This window comes from Vulpes vulpes, chromosome 12 (assembly GCF_048418805.1).
Source record: "Vulpes vulpes isolate BD-2025 chromosome 12, VulVul3, whole genome shotgun sequence".
In the NCBI taxonomy this organism is placed as follows: Eukaryota; Metazoa; Chordata; class Mammalia; order Carnivora; family Canidae; genus Vulpes; species Vulpes vulpes.
In genome coordinates, this window is record NC_132791.1 from 43,326,155 (window position 1) to 43,352,850 (window position 26,696).

The 26,696-nt window shown below is 36.5% G+C and overlaps 1 protein-coding gene and 1 pseudogene across 47 annotated transcripts in view; one reads left to right on the plus strand and one right to left on the minus strand.

Moving 5' to 3' along the window:
* PTPRD (protein tyrosine phosphatase receptor type D) overlaps positions 1–26,696 on the plus strand; it is a 2,173,792-nt gene that overhangs the window by 37,859 nt on the left and 2,109,237 nt on the right. The window lies entirely within an intron of this gene.
* Positions 14,927–16,582, minus strand: LOC112921913 (5'-nucleotidase domain-containing protein 2 pseudogene; annotated as a pseudogene).

Sequence of the window (26,696 nt, forward strand, 5' to 3'; positions counted from 1 at the left end):
AAAAAAATTTAGATGTCCGGTATATATAAATTTGCTTGTTTTAATCCATAAAATATCAGTTCTGTGTTTGTTTCTTTTTTTTTTATTTTTATTTTTATTTTTATTTTTATTTATTTATGATAGTCACAGAGAGAGAGAGAGAGGCAGAGACACAGGCAGAGGGAGAAGCAGGCTCCATGCACCGGGAGCCCGACGTGGGACTCGATCCCGGGTCTCCAGGATCGCTCCCTGGGCCAAAGGCAGGCGCCAAACCACTGCGCCACCCAGGGATCCCCCTCTGTGTTTGTTTCTAATTTATAGATTGTTTAACCACCTAGTCTGGCAAATCATATTTGATCAATGTATTAGTATCCTATTGCTACTGTAACAAATTACTAAAATTGGTGACAAAACAATTCAGATTCATTATCTTTACATTTCTGGAAACCATAAGTTCAAATTGAGACTCAATGTATGAAAATCATCAGAGTTGCATTCCTTCTGGAGCCTCTAGAGGAAATCAATTTCCTTGACCTTCCATCTTCTGAAGGTTATCTGTATCCTGAGACTTGTGACTCCTTCCATCTTGAAAGCCAGCAATTGAATTTTTCTCAGCTCTGCTTCCATGATCATCTTTTTTCTGGCTCTGCTTCTCCTGCTTAACCCTTAAACTTTAAAGGATCCTTTTGATTACATTGGGCCCATGAGACAATTTATGATAACTTCTCCATGTCAAGATCTTTAGCTTACTTATTTTTTTTAAAGATTTTATTTATTTATTCATGAGTGACAGAGAGAGGGTCAGAGACATAGGCAGAGGGATAAGCAGGCTTCCCATGGGGAGCCTGATGTAGGACTCGATCCCAGGATCCCAGTATCACAACCTGAGCCAAAGGCAGACTCTTAACCACTGAGCCACCCAAATGCCCCTCTTTAGCTTACTTATATCTGCCAAGCTCTTTTTGCTTTGTAAGGTAACACTTTCAAAAAGGTCGGAGGGGCATTATTCTCTTTAGCATGATGAGTACAGTAGACATATTCAGGTAGGGGTATGGGTAGCTGCCTAAACTAATTCTATTTCCTTTCCTGGAAAACTATCCTTCCATCTATAGTGTGGATTCCTCTGTTTTTCTTATTTCCTTGAGCTACCAGACTCCAAATATTTCTCAAGCACGGGCACACATACAAACACATGCCCCATTACCATTACCACCATCACCATTTTAATAGAGGGATGGTTATTACATTCTAGCTGACCTAATAATTTGTTCCTCGAAAAATTCTGTAGACTCAGGATTAAGAATTCTCATCAGTATTTTCTATAGCTTGAGCAGAAATATGATCAGAAAACCAAGATGAGAAGGCCTTTTGGGGAAAATGTGTACTTATGAAAAAGGGAATAATGCCTCTCTGCCTATAGGAAAAAAAAACTGAAGGTTATATAGAAAGATTAATAGAGAAAGGACCTTGCCTGGTCATTAAGAAACACAAAAAGTAGGCTTGGATATTCATGGCTTTCTAGTTCAAGTTTTCTGTTCTCTTGAAGCCTGCCTATATATCCTGTCCTTGAGTTTTATGTCTAATAAGTAGTCTGATAGAACCAGCTTTTAATACCCAAATTTGTACATGTCTTCCCAACTCTGCATTTGATGGCATCATACTCATGGCTGGAAATTGACTAAGGTGGGAATATTTACACTATGGAATTAATAGATGCTATGGATGTGGGATGGTGAGCGATTTGTGAAATATTTACCAGCATACAATTGATACAATTGGACATAATCTTAGGTCCTGCAGTCAGTTTCTGTCCTTTTTATAAGTTAGTTGAATAAGCTTCCGTACTTGGAATGAAAAGCACTTTAACCAGAATAAGGATAATAAATTTAGGATGTTTATTCTCCCAGGCTGTTACATATTTAAACACATATGTACTTTCCTCTGGAAATTTTGAATTTTTATTCACTTTCTTAATGTAGTCAATTACCATATTTTGGAGAAGACAGGCAAAAAGACAACCAGGTGAAGTAGAAAAAACAACAAATGCTTCTCTTATTCATTACAGTTAGCAGTTAAGGGGTGCCTGGGTGGTACAATCAGTTAAGTGTCTGCCTATTGGTTTTAGCTCAGCTTGTGATCTCAGGGTTGTGAGATTGAGCCCAGAGTTGGGCTCTGCACTCAGTACAGAGTCTGCTTGAGACTTTCTCTCAAGTCTGCTTGAGACTCCCTCTCCTTCTCCCCTCCCACCATGCTCCCTTTCTCTCTCTCTCTCTCATGTAAATAAATCTTTTTTTTTTTTTTTTTTAAAAAAAAGATAATTAAGTTTGTTCAGGACTATTGGAAGAGACTTCTAGGATAAGATGCCTATTTGACAGAATTTTGTACAATGGGTTGTATATTTACAAGTGTTACCACTCTGAGGGACTAATGTAAACCTAATGCATAGATGGAAGAAATTACAGAGTGTAAATGGCTGATTAAAATAATTGTTTCTTGGTTGGCATGTCTTGCTTATTCAGAATAAATTAAGTTCAGGTTCTGAATTACAAATATTAAAAAGGGAAACACATCCTCAAATATTTTCTCCAAATTACCATCTGACCCTTGTTTATACACCTTGTAACTAAAAATTTTAAATGCAGTGATGAATACAAGGTAGAAATGTGACATGACCCAGTTAAGTTAGAAATTTTAAATACTAGATTTGCTCATTAACACCATTGCTCAATAGTTTGTTTTCAATCTGTAATTTTTTTTGCCATTACTATGGATGATCAATAGCTCAGCAGTGATGACAGAGAATCATGAAAGATAATAATTTCTTAGAAATTGTAAAATTTGACTGGTTATATTGACCAATCACAGGACACTGTTTCTAAAACTAGACATTTGGGAGGCTCATTTGGATATAGGAGTGTTCATTGAGTTGCTCAGAAATGGATATTCTTATTAAAGAATGAAGATGTGATTTTCTTTATGTTTTCAATAAAAGTTACCCCAGTATGCACAGTGGTTTAAACATTAAAATTTAGAGTTTTAAAATGGAAAAAGGATTGACTTTCTAAATTATTTTGATGACATTTTAAAGAACAATTTATTTCTTTGAAACAGATGTTCTCCATTTCTATTTCAAGGCCTTTAAATGTTAAAAAAAAAAAAGAAAAAGAAAAAGAAAAGAAAAAAGTTGAGACCAAACTGCATGAAAATAAGTATCAGAGACATGCCCTCAATGAGCATACCAAAGATAAGGGTGAGTGATAGCAATTAAGACATTTTCCATTTGGTGGCATCTACCCTTGTTAACAAAGATGTATTTAACTTGGTTAATTTTTTGTTCACAAATCTCCATTTTATATTTATAACCACCTGTAGTGTTTATGACAATGTGAAATAATAATTAAAATATTCCCTTGGAGCTATTGAGCATATGGCATGTTGAATCCTCTGTTGATTTCACTGTGACACTGGTTCTATTTTTTATATGTTTTCTCAACATGGTTATTTTAAGTTTTGCTGAAGCTTCAGCGATGAGACAACCATTTAAAAAGAAAAGAATTAGACTTCTCATCTTTTTTTTTTTTTTTGCTTGTTGTTGTTTTTGTTGTTAGGGAAATGGGCTGTGTGGTTTCTTTGAATTACGCTTTGTCCAAACTTAAAAACATAACAACTTGTTGTATTTGAAATAATTAGTGTAAGATATCAACGTGTCCTAAATACAGTTAAGACTTAAGAGTCAGGAGCCTTACACACTAATGTCTTTCAGTCATCTTATTTCAGCGTGACACACTGATTTTTAACAATCAGCCCCGTATCTAGATACTGAATTTCCTGCCTACAATAGAATGTTTTGATTTCAAATATTGGGATTCTATTTTTTAAGGGCAAGGTTACATATTAACCTTTATAATTGTGTATTAAAAGCATTATATAAACATTAAGAATATAAAATGTACCATATTTTTTTAAACTGCCCATCAAAAAGAGACCTAGAAGATTTGTTTCAAAATCACATTGTGTTTCCAAGCAGTTTTATCATTGGTAAATCATTCACATCCTTTTCCTCGATGCTGAAAATTCTTATGAGATATCATTAGACTGTTACAACTTATAATGGAAAAATCAATGCAGTAAGAAAATTAAATTTTACTGATAGCCTTTAGGCAAAATGCAATGTTAAAATGCATTTCAGCTTCCCATGTGGTTCATAGGCAAAGGAAGAAATGGAATCTGGGTTAGCTGTCAGTGCAAAATATTTTTTTTAGAAGCCGACAGGCCTGCCTGTGAACCAAACTCTTTCCTAATGCATTTGTTCCTTGATTACTTAATAATGTGAAAATAACCATCCTAATATGATCATTTGAAAGGTCAGAAGTCTGTTCTACTTAAAAAAAATAATAATTCCCTAGTCAAAATCAATGAGGAGATTCTCAATCTTCCCAGGAAGAGGAGTTAGCAGAAAGAAAATGGATTCATCTCCTGAGTAATAGAGGAATGACATTTGGACCCCTAGGGAGAGAAAGAGTGGGGTAGAGATACAAAAAAAGATGGGTGAGAAGGATAGACAGAGAGAGAGACTTGCACTAGAAAAGAAAATTCATCAAGCTGCCACCTGCCTTCTGTGAAGATGTGACACATAGACTACGCTTGATGTGGTTTGTAATCACTGTAAGTGACCACTTTCTTTTGTTGGCAGACAGATATAGCAGACATGGATTGATACTCCTGTATTTTATTCATCTTGCATCTATAATGAAGTCATGCTTTATAAGAGTGATTTAATGACAATGTTCTTTGCTTAATCACCATGGGAAATGTGCAAAGTTAATTTCTAGATCATAAACAAAGAGAATACTGCTTAATAACACCTTTTCTACTTTAGACCATGACTAAAAAATTCATTTATTGCCCTCATTAAATGCAGTGACTAAGTATGAACAGTTTTTTTCCCATTTGACTTCTAGAAAAAATTAGGTTTTTTGAACCCTGCACGTTATTTAATAGTAAAGATTAATAATTCTTTCTTTCATAGAAAGAGTATGTTTTCTTTCTTCAAAATAGAATATTTCATTATATTTAACATTAATATAGTTAATATTTGAAAATTGTTCTTAGCTTTAAATTCTCAATAATGGGGGATCCCTGGGTGGCTCAGCGGTTTAGCGCCTGCCTTTGGCCCAGGGCACGATCCTGGAGACCCGGGATCGAGTCCCGGGTCAGGCTCCCAGCATGGAGCCTGCTTCTCCCTCCTCCTGTGTCTCTGCCTCTCTCTCTCTCTCTCTCTCTATGCCTATCATAAATAAATAAATAATTAAATAAATAAATAATAAATAAATAAATAAATCTATCTTTAAAAAAAAGAAATAAACTTATAAATAAATTTTTCCTAGAAGATAGCCAGTGATTTCAGTAATCTAAAGGATATTGGTTATGATGATTAATATCATTACAATATTATAAATATTTTCCATATTTAAAAATAATTTTTGTGTTTTTTGATGATTTTTTGCTTTGTTGATTTTCTAGCTCACACTGTACCTTTCTAAGGTTGCTTACTATGAGATTTATTTTCAACAACTTGTAGAAAGTCTTTTTAAACTCTTGTAGAGAATCAAGTGAGAAAAGTTAGACCACAAATTATTTAACAGTAGTAATAGAATCTAAGATATGCATTTGAACTATATATAATTTATCTAAAGTAATATGAATTTGATTTAAAATAATATACAAAGTATACTTTTTTTTAACAGATTGTATAAGGATTCCTTTACTCAATTTTGTGGTAAAAACTTCGTCTGTTGCATTGCTTAAACTATCTGAGAAGTATAATGAACTTTAACTCACAAATTTATTGGAATCATAAACTTGTCATATCTTGGCCAAGTCTTAGAAGTAATAGAATTGACCTTTCTCTCTAGTTGCTTCTTCATTTTACTGATAAGAAGTAAACTGCAGAGATGATAGGTAGTTTCTCAGTAGTCACAGATTTGGGATTCAACCTTTACTTCCTGTCTCACCTTACAGTAATTATTTCAATATACTCTGTTGATTAATTTATTGAGAATGAATTAATATTTTGAGGTTTGGTGGTCCCACTTCTACTTTCCTGAAAATCTGGGTAGAAAACTATAATGCAAACTCGAAACTACTAGTTAAAAAAAATCGGGTTGAAAAAAAATCGGATTGGCCATGAAACTACAAAAGTCATAAATTCATTTGCCAATAATTATAGAGAAAATAACCAACTATACTTAAAATGTTACCCACTCTACCTATTATCTATCTATCTATCTATCTATCTATCTATCTATCAATCTATCATCTATCACCTTGGAGATTTTCTGAGCTCTGTGTTCCCGCCAATTTCAACGAGATATTTTAAAAATTATTGAATTTGTTGCAGATGCTTTACACAGGACATTTATTATATTATCTAAATGTCTACTTGAATTATACAGCTAATATTATTGACTTTAGCATTCTGAATCCTTCTATGGTATACCCCATGCATGGCCCATGCCTGTCTAGCGTCATCATACTTCACTGGTTGGGTTTACTCATACTCTTATTTTTTTACCCTTCTGATTGTTTCACTGAAAACAATTTCTGTTCTTTCATATATGCCTTACTTCTCTCTATTAATTTTTAAATTTCATAATTTTCTTAATTATTATTCTTTCTTATTTCTTATTCTCAGCATATGTTTGGGATAGAAGTAGTATTTCTCATTCCCAACAAAAATGACTTGAAATGTGAGCAATACATGTATATATCTGAATCTAAATGTGTAAAGTTACTGGATGTGTATACAGAAGTAAATTTGTTGAATTAAGGGTTTTGAGTTAGGGAAACTTGCATTTGGAGCTGGATATATTTGTCAGAGCTATGTAACATTCAATATCTATGTTTGTGTTTTAACTTTAGAGTAAAAACATATTGAAGTGTATGGATATAAGGCAGCTCAGTCAGTTAAGTGCGTGACTCTCGGTTTTGGCTCAAGTCCTGATCTCATGAGATTGGGCCTCACATTGGGCCCCAGCTTCCCATTCAGTGGAGTCTGCTTAAGTTTCTGTCTCTCCCTCTGCCCTCTTCCGACTCCGGGCATAGGAGCATGTGTTCTCTCTCTCTCTCTCTCTCTCTCTCTCTCTCATATCAGTAAATAAATTTGAAAAAAAAATAAAAAGAAATATACAGATATAATTAAAATCATTCCATCTGGTAATATTAACATGTATTTCCATTTCCAGGATTTAAAATCTTGTTTTTCTATTTTTGTGGCCTTTAAGCCTGCTGTATCAGGGACTGCTTATATACTCACAAGTCAGAATTTACGTGCAAATCAAATATCTGAAAATTCTGTTGGAGGTTGCATAGATTCAGTCACATTTCATTTGCAACTCAATGGTCACTTTCTCACCCAAACTAAAACATTAGTTCTACATAATACCCTTCCTGGAATAGATTCCTTCAGCCTCTTTTCACCTTAAATCCTCTTTTAAAAAAAGTGGAGGTACATGAGCAACTAGGCCAGCATATGAAAAGGAAGAGGCGAGCTCTGTGGATGGACAGTTCATTCTGGTTCTAGAGAGACACTAATTTTTATCAGTGAAAGGTATTCACCATATTTTCTTGACTCTTAATAGAGCATTGAATACATAGAATAGTTTCATAGAACTATGGAAATTATTCTTAAAGTTTATTCTTACTCTGAGTTATTATTATATCACAGGCATGAACGACTATTTTTTTTAATTGGTAAGAATAGTTCTTCCCTCATCTACATGCTGACATCTTTATAGTTTGGATACTTGGTGGAATGGCTTACGATTAGTTTCTTACCTCATTGTTTTCAGCTTTGGGAATATCATGCTTTCTTCCAGCTTATCTCATAGGAATAAGTTTAAGATTTGGTTAAATCATTTTCTTCATAGTGTGGTATTGAGATGATTTGTCCAGAAAACAATTCCCTGTCAGTGAATTATTTCACCATAATGTACTTTGTGTTTTAGTCAACTTTCCTTCTCCTCCAGGAACAATACTATTATAGAAGAACCTCTGAATCATGACCCCTTGTGGATGTACAATAGTCCAATGACCTAGACATATTGGCCTGATGGTCATTTTAACTGTTTCACAGCTTTAAAAACACTCATTTCACTGTAATTCCCCCCCTTAAGGCCCTTGAGTTGGGAAGAATTAATTATTCTCTAGAAGTATTGTACTTTTCAGATACATGTGTTTCTAGATCTTATCTACTGAGAAAATATGGTTTGTTTTAGTTTATAAAAATTTAGATGGTACTAAAAATGTAAAGTCCGTTGTTTCCTGTTACCCACTCCTATAGGGCCCTTCACTGGGAGGAATGCACAGCAATTGAAAGCTTTTTCTTCTTTTTTTGGAAAGCTTTTATATGACTGCTTTTCACATATGCAATTTTATTGTAGCATTTTAGGGTCATGATTATGACCAAGTAACAATGCGGATGGGGGCCCACAAAGAACAATGAAATTCCAAGATCACTTATCCAGGTAAGTGACAGAATCTGGATTTAAATCCAGACTTGTCACATTCCAAAGCTAATCTTTCTATTATATTATAGGAGCTTTTTGAAATTAATGAAGCATTTATGATATCTGATGATAACACATAAAATAAAGGTAGCATCCTCTCAGATTATCATCAGGAAAATACCCAAGTGTCTTAAAAATATGAGTGTACTGAAGACAGACATAATGTAAATGTCAGAAGAATGTAGCATTAGTTTTTAATAACTGTGGTAAAGTCTCCATGATGTAAATCTTTCCAAGTTAAATTTTTATATCCATAGATAACCAAATATGATATGTTGGTACCTTCATAAAAGAAAAATCAAATTTAAAGACTAGTGAATCATTAACATCACATATTTTTATAGTATTATATGTTCTTAAAATAACAATATGCTGCATTTTATCTGCAATGCCATAAATATTAACAAAATACTACACTATAATGCAGTAGTCATAAAATAGCAAAGCAGATGAATGAAAATGCCACAGCAACTGGCAGCATGACCTTCTAATATATTCTGCTGCACATTTTACAAGTTTCAGGTAGAGTTCTGCTTTCAAAATCCTTCCATTCATTCCTCTCCCCTACAGTGCTATGGACTAAGGGACATGTACATGTGGGGGAGGGGGAGAAAAGATAGCCATATAGGAAAAAAATTAACCCTAATTAACAAGTGGGCAAACCTCCAGGCATGCCCAAGAATGTTGGCCACATAGGAGATAATAAGCAAGCAGAGCACACAAAGCCTCAGCTCCAGGCTTTAAGACATGATGACCTGTAACCTCCACTACAATAAAGCCAAGTGAATGTCCTGAATTTGGATCAATCAGATTTGCATTTTTTTTGGCAAGGGAAGGAATTTAATTGGCAGCTAGTCCTGGCTAGGAAAATGCTGTAGAAAGCTATCCAGGGAGTAAAATAGGTTCCCTCCCCATTGTGAATGTATGCATATGTACATGCAGGCAACAGTTTTTTCTAGCATTTGATCTAATTCCATTTCAGATTTTTAATCTTACGTAAACATTATTCTGTTCTTCCTCTCAGCACCTTCTCCATCTATCACTATTTTCCTTTTTAGTATCTTTTTATAACAATGTAGTTGTAAAGAATTATGTTGCCTTCTCATAGGATTGAAAGAGAAAGCGTGCATTGCTAAAATTAAATCTCAGTTTAGCTATTTAAGCTCACCATGATCATTTGTGACCTTTAGGCTACTTTCTTATGGCGAACACTGGATAATATCCTCTAGAGTTCTTAGTAATTGAGACTGATAATTGAGACTGATATTATTTCTTGAACAGTAAAATATAATGGATATTTCTGCACATTCTAGTTTATCAAAATAGGGAATGTGAGTAACAAATACAAAACAAGTGGTATAGGTCCACTGGTTTGTGAAGAGGATAGATGGGTGAGAGAGAGATAGCTAAGGATTCTTTTCTTGAGATTCTTTCTGAAAATCTAGGAACATAAATTAATAATTTGACTTAGCACTTTAGACAAGATATATTATAGTGTGATATGAAAATGATATATTTAATATATGTAGACAATTAGATTAATTCTATATTATAATGATCATACTAACCTTGCACAAAGACTATTTTTATATGCTAAATGAGAGGAGTTTTAACTTTACCCATATATTCAGTTTCCTCAGACATTTTATGTCTTTTTAACTATTCAGATTTTTTTTTACTCATAACATTTTTTCTACCTTTTAAAGTGTGTTCCATTGATTTTCTACCTTTGGAATGCCTTTAGAATCATTCTTTACATGATCCAAACATATGAAATTTCACTTATGATAAAATCTCCTCAAACTCTCTTGGAGAAACCCAATAACTTTTCCTTTCCACGTTTATCATTACAGTCTTTACATTATTTTTCTATTTGCCAAAAGCTCCTTAAGAACAGAGACTCTGTCATTACTGTCGTTTTAGCATGTAGAACAGTCTGGCATTTATAGTGTTCAAAAACTATTTCATAAATTAGTGAAGTGACTTGTGGCCACATCTATTGCACATAGTTGTTGTTTAATATGGCGTTTAAAAAAAGAAATGAGGGATGCCTGGGTGGCTCAGTGGTTGAGCATCTGCCTTTCCCTCAGGGCGTGAACCCCAAGTCCAGGGATCAAGTCCCACATCAGGCTCCCTATGCGGAGCCTGCTTCTCCCTCTGCCTTTGTCTCTGCCTCTCTTTCTGTGTCTCTCATGAATAAATAGTCTTTATAAAGAAAATAAAAATAAATGAAAGTCCATTGAGTACCTATGAGAAAAATAGTTGAATTCCCTTATGCCCTAAAAAACCTTTATTTCCCCCCTTTAATTTAAAATACACTTATTTGTAACTTCTTATGCATGGTACACAGTGTCAAGGGTTACAGGAAGGTATAAGAATTAGGTGCCTGCCATCATATCTCAAGGGGAATATACCCATAACAGAAATATCTACCATGCACATTTGAATGTGATAAATGTTATAGGGGAGCTCTGAAGAAAAGATTATAGGCATCCTTAAGAGAGAGAACCATTTCAGCGCTGTTTGCTCTGTCTTCATTCATTCAGTAATACTTGTGAAATGATTATTGCATGCCAAGGCACTACAGATACAACAGTGAACAATATATCATCTCCACCTCTAAAAATTTATAGTTTAGGTAAGGTTGGTGTTATGTTGGAAATGCAGGTAAGTGGACAAACAATTCTAATACAATGCTGAATGCCATGGTAGAGACTGAACAAAGGAAACATCTATTCAAAGTAAGGCAGTAGAGGTATCACATGAATAGCACTGATGCATCTGTATCACATTAGATGATCTACTATGTGGAAAACATTTTTCTTTCCATCCATAAATATGTTTCAGCTTATTACTTTTACACCTGATCTTAACTCATTTAAAACACTCCCAAAATATGATTTATCTGCAAAATACTTGTTGCATGAGAAATAAATAAAGCACAATTTCATAATTTCTGCACTTTGAAGAAAGAAATATGTTTGTGATTGAACCTGACAGATTTAGAAAATTAAGAAAAAGTGGGATGGAGAGAGAATGTTATAATGAATTACATAGCTATGAAAACAATAATAATTTATCAACCTAGATGCTAGGTAAATTTGCAATATATTTAGATTGCATCTAGTAAATAGAAGTAAAGGCTGTTGTGTATATGCAGATATACACACAAATATACAGGATGAATTTTTAATAAATGAGATCAAAGAGCATACCTGCAAATAGGTTAATATGCCAATTATTAAAGAACCAGAAAACCAAAACAACAACAAAGACACAAACCAGAAAACCAAAGCTGGAAGGGGAGAAAGTACAGATACCTTAACTAAGAATGTTGGCATAGTTGTTTGGTATTAGCTGAGTCTCCTGGAAATAAGAACAGAGACTTATTCTTATTACAATGCAAAGAACGTATTAATTAGTTTCAGTCATTGAATGATGGAAACTGTTGCATTTATTAAATTATGACAATTGAAATTCTGAACTGCATACGTATATAATCAAAAAGTTAAATATCAAATACCAAATATGCAATAGACTATCAAATAGAACAAAAATTCAGAGATTATGATATTTTGGTTAATGGAAGTAAGGGTCTTTAAAAAGCAGTATGAAAAAAAAATAAATAAAAAGCAGTATGTATTTATTTATGTATGTCTCTACTTCCCATACTACATATTGGTGATTTTTGCACTGTATTCCATTTAGTTCTTAGATAGCAAAGAGAGAACCTGATTTTTTTTATTGTTTTAAAGATTTTATTTATTTATTCATGATAGACACAGAAAGAGAGAGAGAGGCAGAGACACAGGCAGAGGGAGAAGCAGGCTCCACGCAGGGAACCCAACGTGAGACTCAATCTTGGGACTCCAGGTCCACACCCTGGGCCAAATGTGGCTCTAAACCGCTGAGCCACTGGGGCTACCGCAAAGAGAGAACTTCAGAGATAAATCATGGGTATCAAGGAAAAGGGTCGGGGTAGAGGCCCTCACCCCCAAATACAATCAGACCTGCTTCAGATTGTTTTCCAAAAGAAGATCATACTGCAGGGAGGTACTTTGGAAACTACTTACAGAGAGTATATGCTAGAATTACATTGGAAATCTTATCACATAAGTAAATGGAGCTCAGTATTATTATTGCTTTAATTTTAATCAAGCTATATTTTTCTAGATAACACCAAAAAGTGAGAATTTGTATGATTATGAATATACAATAGATATTCCTTTTAAAAAATTATAAATATTTAATATTGAAAAAATATTAAAAGGCATTTTATTTGATTTTTTGGCCAAAATAAGATTTAGAAGAGTATGAATTCTTGGGGCTCCTAGGTGCCTCAGTGGTTGAGTGTCTGCCTTCAGTTGAGGATGTGATCCTGGGGTCTTGGGATCCAGTCCTGCATTGGACTCCTCACAGAGAACCCTGCTTTTGCCTCTTGCCATGTCTCTGCCTCTCTCTCTCTCTCTCTGTGTCTCTCATGAATAAATAAATTATTTTTTTAAAAAGGGAAGTATGAATTCTTGTACCAATCATTCTAAAAATGATTCTAAGCATATAAAATATAATCTTTGCTCTTAAAGGTACCCAATAAGCAGATTTTTGCAATATTTCCTATTAACTTTTAGGAAAGAAAAAGGCAAACATACTATGGAAACAAATGAGGGGAGGGGCGTGTGACCATGTGACATGGAGATTGCTTAGGAAGGAAATAGGGGATTTCACATTCTTTGTAGACCAAATAAATCCTCTTAACTTAAATCTTAAGAATTAACATTAAATGTTAAGTGGGAGTTAGCCATATGAAAGTGGAAGGGAACATTTTTTTTTTTTAATTTTTTTTATTTTTTATTTATTTATGATAGTCACACACACACAGAGAGAGAGAGGCAGAGACACAGGCAGAGGGAGAAGCAGGCTCCATGCACCGGGAGCCTGACGTGGGATTCGATCCCGGGTCTCCAGGATCGCGCCCTGGGCCAAAGGCAGGCGCCAAACCGCTGCGCCACCCAGGGATCCCGGAAGGGAACATTTAAAAAGTATACTTTTCTATATGTTTGTATAACAACAAGAAATATTTAAAAGAATTTGTACCAGAGCTAAGAAATTTAATATACAAAAGCTAAGTTGTATAAAAGAATTCTTAAAAATAATAAATCTGGGGATCTCTGGGTGGCTCAGCGGTTTCGCGCCTGCCTTTGGCCCAGGGCGCGATTCTGGAGTCCCGGGATCGGGTCCCGGGTCGGGCTCCTGGCATGGGGCCTGCTTCTCCCTCTGCCTGTGTCTCTGCCTCTCTCTCTCTCTATGTCTATCATAAATAAATAAAAATAAATCTTTAAAAAATTATATAAAAATAATAAATCTGTAATACACTAGTTTGCTGTATCAGGTATAAGTTAGGTAAGAGAGAAAGCCAGGTTACTGAAGTTTTTATATGTAATCCTAATCCTAAGAAGTTCTTTCTTTTTTTTTATGTATACATTTTATTTATTTATTTATTTTTAAGAGAGAGAGAGAGTACCTGTGCGTGAGAAAGGAATGGGTCAGAGGGAGAAGGAAAAGAGAGAATCTTTAGCAGGCTCCACACCTAGCAAGGAGCCCTACAAGGGGCTGATTCATGACCTGAACCAAAATCAAGAGTTAGATGATTAACCAACTGAGTCACCCAGGTGTCCCCCTCAATAGTCCCTTTTAAAATAAAAATTACAATACTTACCATAACATTTCCTAAATTATTTGTTGGACTGTTTTTTTAAATATCTATCTCTTTTAGCAGATCATATACTCCATGGGGGCAGAACTGTATCCAATTCACCATTCTCAAGACATTCCACCTGGTGCGTAATCATTGCTACAAAAATATTTGTTCAATTGTAGGTATAAATCTCAAAGATAATGAAGAAACATTGATGGATTTTTATATATTTCAAGAATATATTAGAACAGTGAACTTGAACATCAGGGAGACATGTTAAGCTTCTATTTCAGTAGTCTAATATGAAAATAAATTCAAAGTTTATAACTTGAGCAGTTAGGTAGATGATAAGGCCTTTGGTGAAGTAGGTCTTTAGACTGAAATTTGTGCCTATATTTGTGTATAAAATTTCTGTATTTTCCAAATTTTTAAATTTCTATATTAAAAAAATATTGAGGTATAATTGACATACAATGTTATGTTAGTCTAGGTGTACAACATAAGTGATTCATCTTCTCTATATGTTATGTTCACCACGAGCATGGCTACCATCTGTCACTCTACAATTCTTTTATTTTTTATTTATTTATTTTTTAAGAGGGAGACCACTTTTATTGCTCGCCCTGGACTGGAGCCCAGTGTGGGTGGGACAGGAGGGGTTAGGACCTGCTGTGGACAATAAAGGTGCCCTCAGTGGATGTGAGCCTTGTCGCCAAGAAAGCGCGTGTTCATGCAGCCGGTGCAGAGCTGGTCCATCCAGAGCGGCGCCTCATGCTGCAGGGGCGTGCGGCGTGGGTAGAAGGTGAAGTCTACCCGGTAGGTGAGCAGACAGCGGAGGGAGGCCAGGTAGAGGTCAGAGGAGCGCACAAGAAGCCGGGAGAAGGAAGTGGGGCTGTGGAAGGTGTGGAAGATGCTCCCAAACTGAGCATTGAACGGGGCCTTGGGGATGCACCTCAGCTCCTGCCGCTCCTTCATCCAGGCAGCCGGCGCCTGCCGCGACTCGGCATCCTGGTAGGTCTCCCGGGGAGCGCATGCACTGCTCCGGGCGGATGATGCGGATCTTGCGCTCCAGCTCGGGGATGATGTTCGCCAGGTCCCTGTACAGGTGGTCTCCGGGGTAGAGCACGCGGGGTCCCGCCGTTCTGTCAGGCGCAGGAAGTTTCCCTGCCGGTAGATTTTGCTCTTCTCCAGGCGGGGGATGCGGCCCCAGTGCAGGGAGCCCTTCTCATGGAGCTTTCTGAAAGGCTTGCGCTGCTCAGTGAAGAAGCTGGGTTTGTCCGCCTGGACGATGACCGCGTCAAAGAGCCTGCGCCAGTCGGCACCCACCATGGGCCTCGTGCCCTTGTCCACGAAGCTGGAAGGGCTGTTGGTGATGAGGAGCAGGTGTTTCCCATGTGCCACCAGGCGGCTCAGGACGGCGAACGCCTCGTCCCCTCCCAGGATGTACTTCTCCATATCCCGTTCAATCCACTGGGTACGTGAGGCCCTTCACATGCACGTCTCGAATGGCCTCCGTCACATCCTCGTAGAGATGCGCTTGGTCAAACCCCAGGCCGTGACCCCGAAAGTGGTCTACCAGGCAGGACAGCAGCGCCATCTCCGGCAGCGAGAAGATGTCCATGAACTGCTTGATGGAGGGACCCTTGCCTTAGAAGCCGCTCACCTGGTACAGAGGGGTGTGCTGGGTGCCCCCATATGCATTGAACACCTCCTCCTCATCAGGCACAGGCTGGAGGCCCCTGGAGGCCATCCCCAGCTGCAGGTAGTGAAGGCTCTCAGCAGGGTTTCATCAGGAGGCTCTTCTGAATGTCGTAGTGAGGCCTCGGATGGCAAAGCTGGGGTCGTAGTCATACTTCGGATCCCCTCTGGGTACTAGCAGTGCTCCATCAGGACGGCACGGGCAGCGCTGAAGATCTCGGGGTGCAGCGCGTCTGCGACCTGGGCCAGCGTGTGGTCGTAGTCGAAGCCATTGACTTCCACATCACGCAGGCTTGTCTCGTTGTTGGCATAGATGGCTGCTGGGTTCAGGAGACTGCAGACCTCCGGGGGCAGGAGGTCGTGCACCAGTCTCCGCATGTCCTGGCGACAGGCCCACAGGTGCGCGCTGAGTTCGGCACCGCGGCGGGCGCAGAGTGCAGGGCGCCGGGGCAGTGGGCGCCGGGACCCGGGGGCCGCAGCCAGGGCAGGAGGGCGAGGACGAGGCGGCTCGCGGCCCGCGGCGGCCCCTGCACGGCAGCCAGCGCCCAGCGGCCGCCCGCAGCCCCGCACCCGCCAGGTGCCGCCTGTGCAGCCCTCGGCCCGGCCAGGCCGCCGCCCTCTGCCCAATTCTTTTCATAATATCATTGACTATTCTATATGCTGTGCCTTCTATTCTCACAATTTATTCATTCCATGACTAGAAGTGTCTGTCTCCCACTGCCCTTTGCCAATTTGCCCACCCCCTTACCTCCCTCCCCTTTGGTAACCAATAATTTGTTCTCTGCATTCAAACATCTAATTATTGGGACGCCCGGGTGGCTCAGTGGTTTAGCTCCTGCCTTCAGCCCAGGCCGTGATCCTGTAGTCCTGGGATCGAGTCCCATGCCAGGCATGGGAGCCTGCTTCTGCCTCTGTCTGCCTCTGTCTCTCTCTGTCTCTATGTCTCTTGTGAATAAATAAGTAAAATCTTAAAAAAAAATAAAAATAAACATCTAATTCTGCTTTGCAGGGCACCTGGGGTGGCTCAGCGGTTTAGCGCCGCCTTTGGCCCAGGCCGTGATCCTGTAGTCCTGGGATCGAGTCCCATGCCAGGCTACCTGCATGGAGCCTGCTTCTCCCTCTGAACACCCCTTCTCTGTGTCTCTCATGAATAAATAAATAAAATATTTAAAAATAAACATCTAATTCTGCTTGCATTTGTTCATTTGTGGTTTTTTTTTCTTTTTTAGATTTCACATGTGAGTGAAATCCTGTAGTATTTTTCTCAGTCTGATTTATTTCACTTAGTATGACCCCCTCTAGGCTCATCTATGTTGTTGCCATGGCACAACCTCATCCTTTTTATGGCTGTGTAATATTCCAGTGTGTGTGTGTGTGTGTGTGTGTATGTGTGTGTATTACATTTTCCTTACTCATTTGTCTATTGATGGACATAGGTTGCTTTCATATCTTGGCTATTGTAAATAATGCTGTAATAAACCTAGGGGTGCATGGGTCTTTTTAAATTAGTGTTTTTGTTTTCTTTGGGTAAGTAGTAGTGGAACTAGTGGATCCAAATTTAATCTTTAGATATTACACTTATTATATATAGGCATAATGACTGTGGACAAATGATAAACGATCTATAGCCTTTGGGAAGCATTATACATTCTTTACACAAAGTCCCTTATCTAATAGATGAGAAAATTGAGGCCAGAATGTGTCAAATTCAGCCAAGCCCTCTCTGTTGGACATCACCTCCTTGTATAGTCAACTGGTTATTTCTGGTAGACAGAAGAGGATATTAGGTGTTTTTTTTTTTTTTTTAAAGTAAGTCACATATCTTTCTTATGATCATAATGAAAAATAAAACAAAAATAATGCTGTATTTGTATTTGTCAGGTTCTAGTTATTGAAACAGAAACCACTCTTCACATTTCACATGAGGGAGTAAGGCAGTACAGTGACCTGGTCACAGAGGAATTTGTAAGGATAGAATAGCAAATGGCAAATGGAGATGACAATTTGCAAGTTTGTGAAAAAAAAAATATTGGTGAGCCCATAACTCTGCACCTGCTTCTCTGATGTTATTCAGGTATTCTTGGACTCAAAAAGAAATTTCGCCTCTCTCAAGGCTGAAACTACTAAAAGGGGATGTCTCAGGTTACCTGAGTCTTGAACAAATCACCTCAGCCCAGCCAATCTTATGGCCATTTCCAGGAAGTGCCATACCGCTTTTATCAGAAACAGAATATTTTTCTCTTTCTTTTTCCCTGCTTCTTATTTCTTTCTAGTGCCTCCTATTGCCAACATTTGGAGGAAGTTTGCAATTATAGAAATCTGCAAATTATAATTCACTGGAAAATGATCTTATCAGGTTAAAGAAGTTTTAAGGAGTGGTTATGGGTCTGGAAAACAACAGGTAAGCAACTAGCACAGATGATATTTCAAAATATGTGGATGCATTATGATTTCTCTGTTAAAGGTAGTTTTATAGAAATTACTTTTGAAAGACATATTTCTTACAAATGCTATAAGAATAATGTGATTTTATAACTAAATCAACGTGCTAGGAATTCACTTTGAATAGTTTTTTCTTACTTAACAGCAAAATTTGTTCAGAAGAAAAACATCATGTTTTTACAATCTTTGAGAGTGTAAAGATAAAGTCTAGGCACCCCCACCTAAACTTAAAAGAATGAAAGAGAACAACCACTGTGACAACAACACCCTTTCAATAATACTAATCATAGTATTTGGGCATAATTTTTAAAACTGAATTTTTATATTAAACATATACTTTAAAAATGATTGTAATTCATTACCTAGGAATTGTTTTGATGAAAGTTAGAATTCTAGTTGAGCTAGAATCAGCTTAAATATGAAGGGGAAAATACTGGTTTTGCAAAATCAAACCATAAGAAATATGTAGCCTTACGACTCATGAGGCATACATTTATACCTGTGTCTTGTGTGTGTGTATATATATATATATATATATATATATATATATATATATATATATATATATTTCAGTCTCTGTTTCTCATCTCTTCTGTGTGCCTTCTGCCTCCCTTCTTTTTTCTGGCTGTTCATATGACCTTGGATCCATGATGAATGGCACATTAGAGCTTGTTGTTCATAATTGCAAGACCAAGTGCAAAGGATTCTTTTCTCCCAGCTGGATTTTAACAAATTTTAAGGAAGAGTTCTAATTGTCCCAGTTTAATGTGATCTACCTTAGAAAAAAATATGATTGAGAATGAGGAATACTGCACTTGTCTTAGCATAGTTCATTCTTTACCTATTCCAGGAAGGAACAGTTTTCTGTAAAGTGGATCCTAGAGGACCTTTGAAAGATGAGAATTCCCTTCAAATTACATCTAGTCTGTATAATAGCCTCCCCCTCCTATATGGCCCTCATGCTAGCAAGTTTTCTCAACACTTCCATGAATTTATAAAAAAAATTGCTAATCTCATATTAGTTAGATATGTTAAATATAGTTAACATCATAGCTGGATGTATATTGCTTTTCATCTTACAAATCATTTCATAAGATATGATATAAAGTTTTCTAAGCAAAGGTGCACTATAAATCTATTGATGTGTTTTGCGTCTCTGGGCTTAGAAGTGGCCCTGCATTGATTGTATTGTAAGATTCCAACTCACTGCTGAGTGCCCTTTGCACTACTCTACCCATGTAGAAAACTGGAGTCAGTACAATATTACTTATTTAGATGGCACAATTAAAATCAGGATTTTATATAAATTTAAGGGAAATACATTTAATGACTTAGAGTTGTATTAACATCCTGAAGTATATCATTCATTATTCAGGCATTTTACTCAATTTTATTCATATTCATACTCCTATGATGTCAGTATAGTAAAAGAATTATTCAGGATTCCAAAATGTTCCTATTAAGTGATTTAAATGTTGATTCCTGTGTATTTCAAGTGTCTGCATAAATTATGATACTTCACTGACTTTTGAGTGTTATTGCAGCTCTCTCCTTTCCTTAACAAAACAATCACACAAAACACTTTCTCCAAAGACTTTTGTTGTTTCTAATTATGGACCACAACTACAGACACTATAAAACAATAGTGATGACAATGACAACTAATAAACATTTCTACGGTTTTCTTAGGCAAAAGGGGAATTGGATAATGTTGAATACTTCTGTTCAATTTTTGTTTGTTCGTACAGTATTTCCTCATAGACCTAATTACTTGCTACATTTTTCTGAGGTTATGAACAATATCATATTGTCACATTATAAGTGATCCTAGATTATTTTAATTTAAAGTGGATGGAATAATCACTAAAAGATGTTGCAACTTGAATTCTGAGAAGCAGGCACAGTGTACTCTGGCACGATACCTTCTCTCTAAAAACAGACCATCTTCCAAAGAGTCCCTCAATATAAATGACTTACCATATAGTGTAAAAGGATTCATAATGAGATAAAACATTAAAAAACAAGACAAGAAAAAAAAAACTTATTTTTAAAATGGGCCAAAGACCTTAACAGAAACCTCACCAAAGACTTGTAGATTGTAAATAAGCATGTGAAAGGATGTTCTACATCATTTGTCATGAGATAAATGCGAGTTAAAACAGCAGTGATAGACCACTACACACCTACTAGAATGCCCAGCATCTGGAACACAAACAACACCAAGTGGTGGTGAGGATGTGAAGCCACAGGAATTCTGACTCATTGCTGGCAAGAATGCAAAATGATTCAGCTTCTTCAGGAGACAGCTTTTAGGTTTACTACAAAACTCAACATAAGATCTTACCATGAGATCTTGCCATCATGCTCTTGGTATTTACACAAAAGAATTGAAAACTTGTCCATGCACAAGCATGAAAATAGATGTTTATAACACCTTTATTCATAATTATCAAAATTTGGAAGCAACCAAGATGTCTTTTAGTAGGTGAATGTTTAAACTGTAGTACATTAAGTGCAATTTTATTCAAAAAACAAACAAAAAGAGCTATCAATCCATGGAAAGACATGAACTAACCTAAGATTCATATTACTAAGTAATAGAAGCCAGTCTGAGAAGGTTATGCATATGATTACAGTTATATGACATCCTAATAAATGCCAAAATATGAAGGCAACAAAAAAGATCAGTGATTACCAGGGATTTGGCATGGGAGAGATGCATAGGGTGGGCAGAGAAGTTTTTAGGGCAGTGAAAATACTCCCTATGATATTGTAATGACGGATTTATGTCATTATACATTTGTCCAAACCCAGTGAATGTACAACACTGAGTGAACTCTTAAACAGACTTTGAGTGATTATGATGTGTCAAAGTAGCTTCATCCTTGGTTAAAAAAACAAACAAACAAACTGTTCTGACAAGTGATGCCAATAATAGTGGAATCTATGCATGTGTTGAAATGGGGGGCTTAGGGAAAATCTCTGTACTTTCCTCTCAATTTTATTGTAAATCTAAAGCTAATCTAAAAAAGAAGTCTTAAAAAAATAAAGGAGAGACAATGTTTGACCTCTCTATCAATGTTATCAGTTCATGTTTTTCAAGTATTATTTTTTCTTTCCATTTAACTATAAATATAAATGTAACTTTCACTATTCCTTCAAACAAAAAATAAATAAAAATAATGGTAAAATTGAAGTATTGTGTGTCATTAGTTGACCTCTGAAATACTTAAAATATGGTGTCAAATATGTAAGAGGTCTTTATGTACCCGCTATAAAGTTTTATAAATGGAAGACACTTTAAAGCTGCATTCCAGAGAATCAGCTAGAGAAGAGTTTATGGATTCTGTTATTTCATGGAGGAGAATACCTAGGACAGAAATATGATTACTTAGGGTCACGAAACAAAAAGAAGAACCATATATATTTATTTTTTCCTCTATCCATTGCTCTCTGCACTAGATCACAGAGATTCAGGAGTCCTGGGATATATTCCTTGGTCTGCATTTACCTCCGTGTATAGCATTGGGCACATATTCATGCAACAGATGTTCATTGAATGACTGTTGTGTACTATGTGAAATTCTAGGAAATGGAAATATGAAGATGATAGATGTATATAATCACGTTCAGTATGAGGTGCAGTGGGAAGACAACACAAATTCTCCAGTGTTTACAATAGAAATTTATTGGACATACTGGATGGAATCTAAGGCTCTTCTGGTCAACGTGTTACTATATTTACCACAGTATCTCAAATGTGTTACAAAAGCATTTCAGGTCTTTTGTTTCTAATTTATTAAACTACCCTAATAAGTGTTACTATCACCACTTTACATATGAGAAAGTCATTACTTTGCCAAATATTGCGAGCAACTGAAATAGAAAACCTGACTTCAACCCTGGTAAATCCAAAAGCTAGACACTCTCTATAATATCAAGTTGCTACTGATTTTCACTTTTGTTTTGAAGGAAAGTTTACATATCCGTAGAACTGGTAATTGGGAGAAAATTTAAAAGTCAATCTTATGCTTACTAGGAAATAGATTTAACCTTTCTCTGAAAGCAGTGTTCCCTCATGCATGTGCACCACATGTACCCAGGTCACAATCCTTCCACTAGGACAAGAATTCTTCAGGGTCAATGTCAGTGCTGTGTAATAGAACTTTCTGAAATGATGGACATGTCTTATATTTTCACTGTTCAGCATGGTAGCTACTGGCCTCATGTAGCTATTGAACACCTGAAATGTGGCTAGTGTGACATGGAACTGAATGTTTGATTTTAATTGATTTAAACTTAATTTAAATGGCTATGTGACTGTTGAGTACCTGGAACTTGGCTGGTAATACCGAGGAACTGAATTTTTTAATTTAAACAGCCAGATTTTCTTAGTGGCTAGCAAAATTGCTAGTGGATATTGCAGGCCCATACACACTGGAATGTGCATAAATGTATTTCAAAAGACCAGTAGATCTCCTAGAATTGAATACTATAATATGTGTGTATGTGAAATTTTCTTAAAGTAAGTTTTTCTATCACATCCTGAAGGGATTCATATAAGTATTAAGAAACGTGCCTCTCCAGAAGGGGCATGGAAATTCTTGTTTTTTGCATTTTCTAATTCCTGTATTTAACCTATACTACATTTGCTTTTACTCTAAGGAAGTTGACTCTTATTAAACTTTGCTTCCAAGTCTGTAGATATTGAAATCTCCCCACCACAATGTATAAAAAGGAAATGGGGTTTTTAGTCATTTTGGTAAAACATGATCAAACTCTTTTTATTTGCATACTTTTAAAGATATTATTCCAAAGAGGATGTGGAAATAAAGCGTTCTAACTCCAAAACTATGCTATTTTGATGATGTTTGCTACTGTTCTTAAGCAAATATTTTGTTCTGGATTTTAGTAGGTGAGGGAATATAGTCTTTACAAGTGTATCACCACTTTCAAAAATTCTCATTAAATGAATCTATTCATCCTTCCATTATTCAAACACATGAAAAGGTTGTACTGTGCACTGGTCATTGTATTTAACACTAATGATAAAAATATAACCAGGAAGTGGTAATTTTTAGCAAGGACCTATAAAGCAGTAGGGTAAGTGGGCAAACAAGTGACATAAATTATAACACATCATGGTAAATGTTATAATAAAATACAAGTGAAGTGTTCTTTAATTCTTATTTAATATCAGATACTGTGCTGAGTGATGATGTGCATTTTCTTTTTTTTTTAAGATTTTATTTATTTATTCATGAGGGACACAGAGAGATAGGCTGAGACTCACGCAGAGGGAGAAACAGGCTCCCTGCAGAGAGCCTGAAGCAGGACTTGATCCCAGGACCCTGGGGTCATGACCAGAACTGAAGGCAGATGCTCAACCACTGAGCCTGATGTGCATTTTCTTCTGTAATCCTCACAGCATGTCTTTCTAGCTTGTTACTATTATTTTCTTACATTTTACGATGATTGAAATCAAGCCTGAGAATTGTTAAGTAACTTTCGCTTGGTCACATAGCTGTAAGTAGCTGCAACTACTATATTCTCAGGCTAGGGAGAGTCAATAAAAAGGTCACAAAGAGTTGGGAGAAGGCAGTGAAATATATGTAAAGGTACATTTTTATTATATCTCCTTGGAGGATTTGCTAAGCACTAGGGATTCAAGAACAGTATCAAGACTCTTAAAATCAAATTACTTTTACCTGGACTCTGAAAGTTTTATAATTTTTTTCCTGTCATCTACTTCTAATTAATATCCCATCTAAATTGATTTATATCAAAGATGATTGAATTTTAATATAATGTAAGATAAATGGTGATACTTCATTATATTATGCATATTAGCATAGTCTTAGGTTATTGTTTTAGAATGTTAGTGCCTACTTTTATCCTCTGTTCTTTAGTGCCCTGAATCTGGAAGAGACAAAAGGGCTCAGTTTTAGCAGATTAGACCTATCCATTACAGAATCTTAAGTATCTCAGAAACAAGGACTGTGTTTGGATCCAACTATAGAATTTTCAGGGCCTACTGTGAAATGAAAATGCAGGGGACATTTGTTTAAATATTATTAAGAATTTCAACAAGGCCACAAAAAAAGCATTAAACCAAACACAGGGCCTTCTCTGTGCAGGACCCTGTGCAAGAGTACAAAACATGAGCTCATGAAACCAGCCCTGATGTTTTTCTGTAAAACACTTATGTGCTTCTCTAAATGTAGCATAAGTTTGAAGTACCTATATCTCAAACTTTATGCCCTTTCTTTGGCGATGACCTCCACAGACTTTCCTGAAGGAGCTGATGCAGCTGCCTGTATTCGTGTGAGGTAACTCCATGTGTGACATCAGATGATAAATCCAGGGGTAAACAGCTAATCCAAACTAAGACAATCAGATTTCTCCCTTGAGGAACCAGGAATGTTTGAACCTGGAACACAGTAACATGTTCAAAGGTTCTAAATAACTGAAGCTTAGAGTTTGGGAGATTTGGGGATAATGAGAGCAGTATTCAAAGCTCTGTAGATAAAACTTTATGGGAAAGCTGGATCTAAAACATTATGTTAGCCATGGGTTGTGGAGTGCAACAAAACCAGAGATAGCAAAGAGAGAAAGAGGGAGGGAGGAAGAGAGGAAGAGAGAAGGATGGAGGAAAGGGAGGGGAGAGAATATGCTGTATGGAGAATGGGTGTTTATTCTCTTATAAGGCTTTTAAGAATTAATACCATGTCAGTGAGGTTGGCATTTTACTTTTTTTATATATATACTTTTAAAGGATAGGATATCCTTTAAAAATTATTTATTTGGGCAGCTCTGGTGGCTCAGCGGTTTAGCACCGCCTTCAGCCCAGGTCGTGATCCTGGAAACCCGATCAAGTCCCATGTCAGGCTCCCTGCATGGAGCCTGCTTCTCCCTCTGCCTGTGTCTCTGCCTCTCTCTCCTTCTGTGTCTCGAATGAATGAATGAATGAATGAATGAATGAATGAATGAATATCTTTTAAAAAATAAAAACAAATAAAAATTATTTATTTGAGAAAGAGTGAGAGCAAGAGAGAGCACAACCAGGTGTTGGGGCAGAGGGAGAGGAAGAAGCAGAGTCCCCACTGAACAGGGACCCCAACTTGGGGCTCCATCCCAGAACCCTGGGATCATGACCTGAGCCGATGCAGATGCTTCACAGACTGAGCCCCCCGGGTGTCCCTGAGGTATCCTTTTAAATGAGAGAAATGGAGTGTAGATGCTGATTACAATTTTCATGAACTCCTTTCAGCCTCATGTGTCTTCTGTTCCCTTAGTATGATCCTATCACTACTTCTGTTAGTTTGAGTGAATTGCCATTTCTTTCAGTCAACTAACCCTTGATACCAAAAGCTATGCTGGGATTCCAGTTGCTTGTGAAACTGAAGTAAAACTAAATCCAGCCTGAGTTTCATGAGTCGTGACATTTTCTACTGTGAAAATTGTGACCATATTACAATATTAGTATTATTACTCATTTGAAAGTAATGAAAAAAATAAACCAGCACTTAAAGTCCAGGTAATTGGCACAGAATAAGAGCTAAAATTGGGACATAAGGTCCCTGTTTCTGTTACAACCATGCAGGAATATCACTTTCCAATACATCCTCAATTTCATAGGATGTCCACTATTTTACAGGAATACTACTTGTACGTTTCCATTTCCTGCATATTATTTTTTCAACATTTCAAACCAAATTATTAGTTTTTCACTTTTGTTCATTGATATGGCAGATTGCTTGTTCTGTTGCTTTAAATTAGTTTATCTATTTTTACTATATCAATCCACCTTGCGGCAGTAAAATTTTAAAACATGACTATGCATATACTTTTGTTTTAACCATTTATTTGCCCACAGATGTTGCCAAACTGTGGACTGACAGTTATTTCTATAACCTTTTGCATTTTCAATAGGAATTTTAAAATGGAGGAAAATTTAGGGAAATGCATTAATTTTGACAGTGAATTGTCCTTACTTTTTCCTTAAATATACTATTTTAAGTGGTCTAATGAGATCTATAAATCATGTTGAATATTTTTAATAATCTAAAAGCATGAAGAATTTTTAAGAAAAGAGACAATGGATTTTTCTTTGTGTTTGTGGAGCATATTAAAATTCTATTTTTCAAAAAGCTGGTATGATTCAAGGGCACAGTTAAAGTCAACAGCATTAATGAAGAATTAGACAGGACTTGTTAACTTTTTGGCCTTCCCTAATTAGAAAGTATCATTATATGAAACAAATTGTACTTTTCTTATGTAAATGGACACATAGGTAATATATGTTCCCTGTGGAA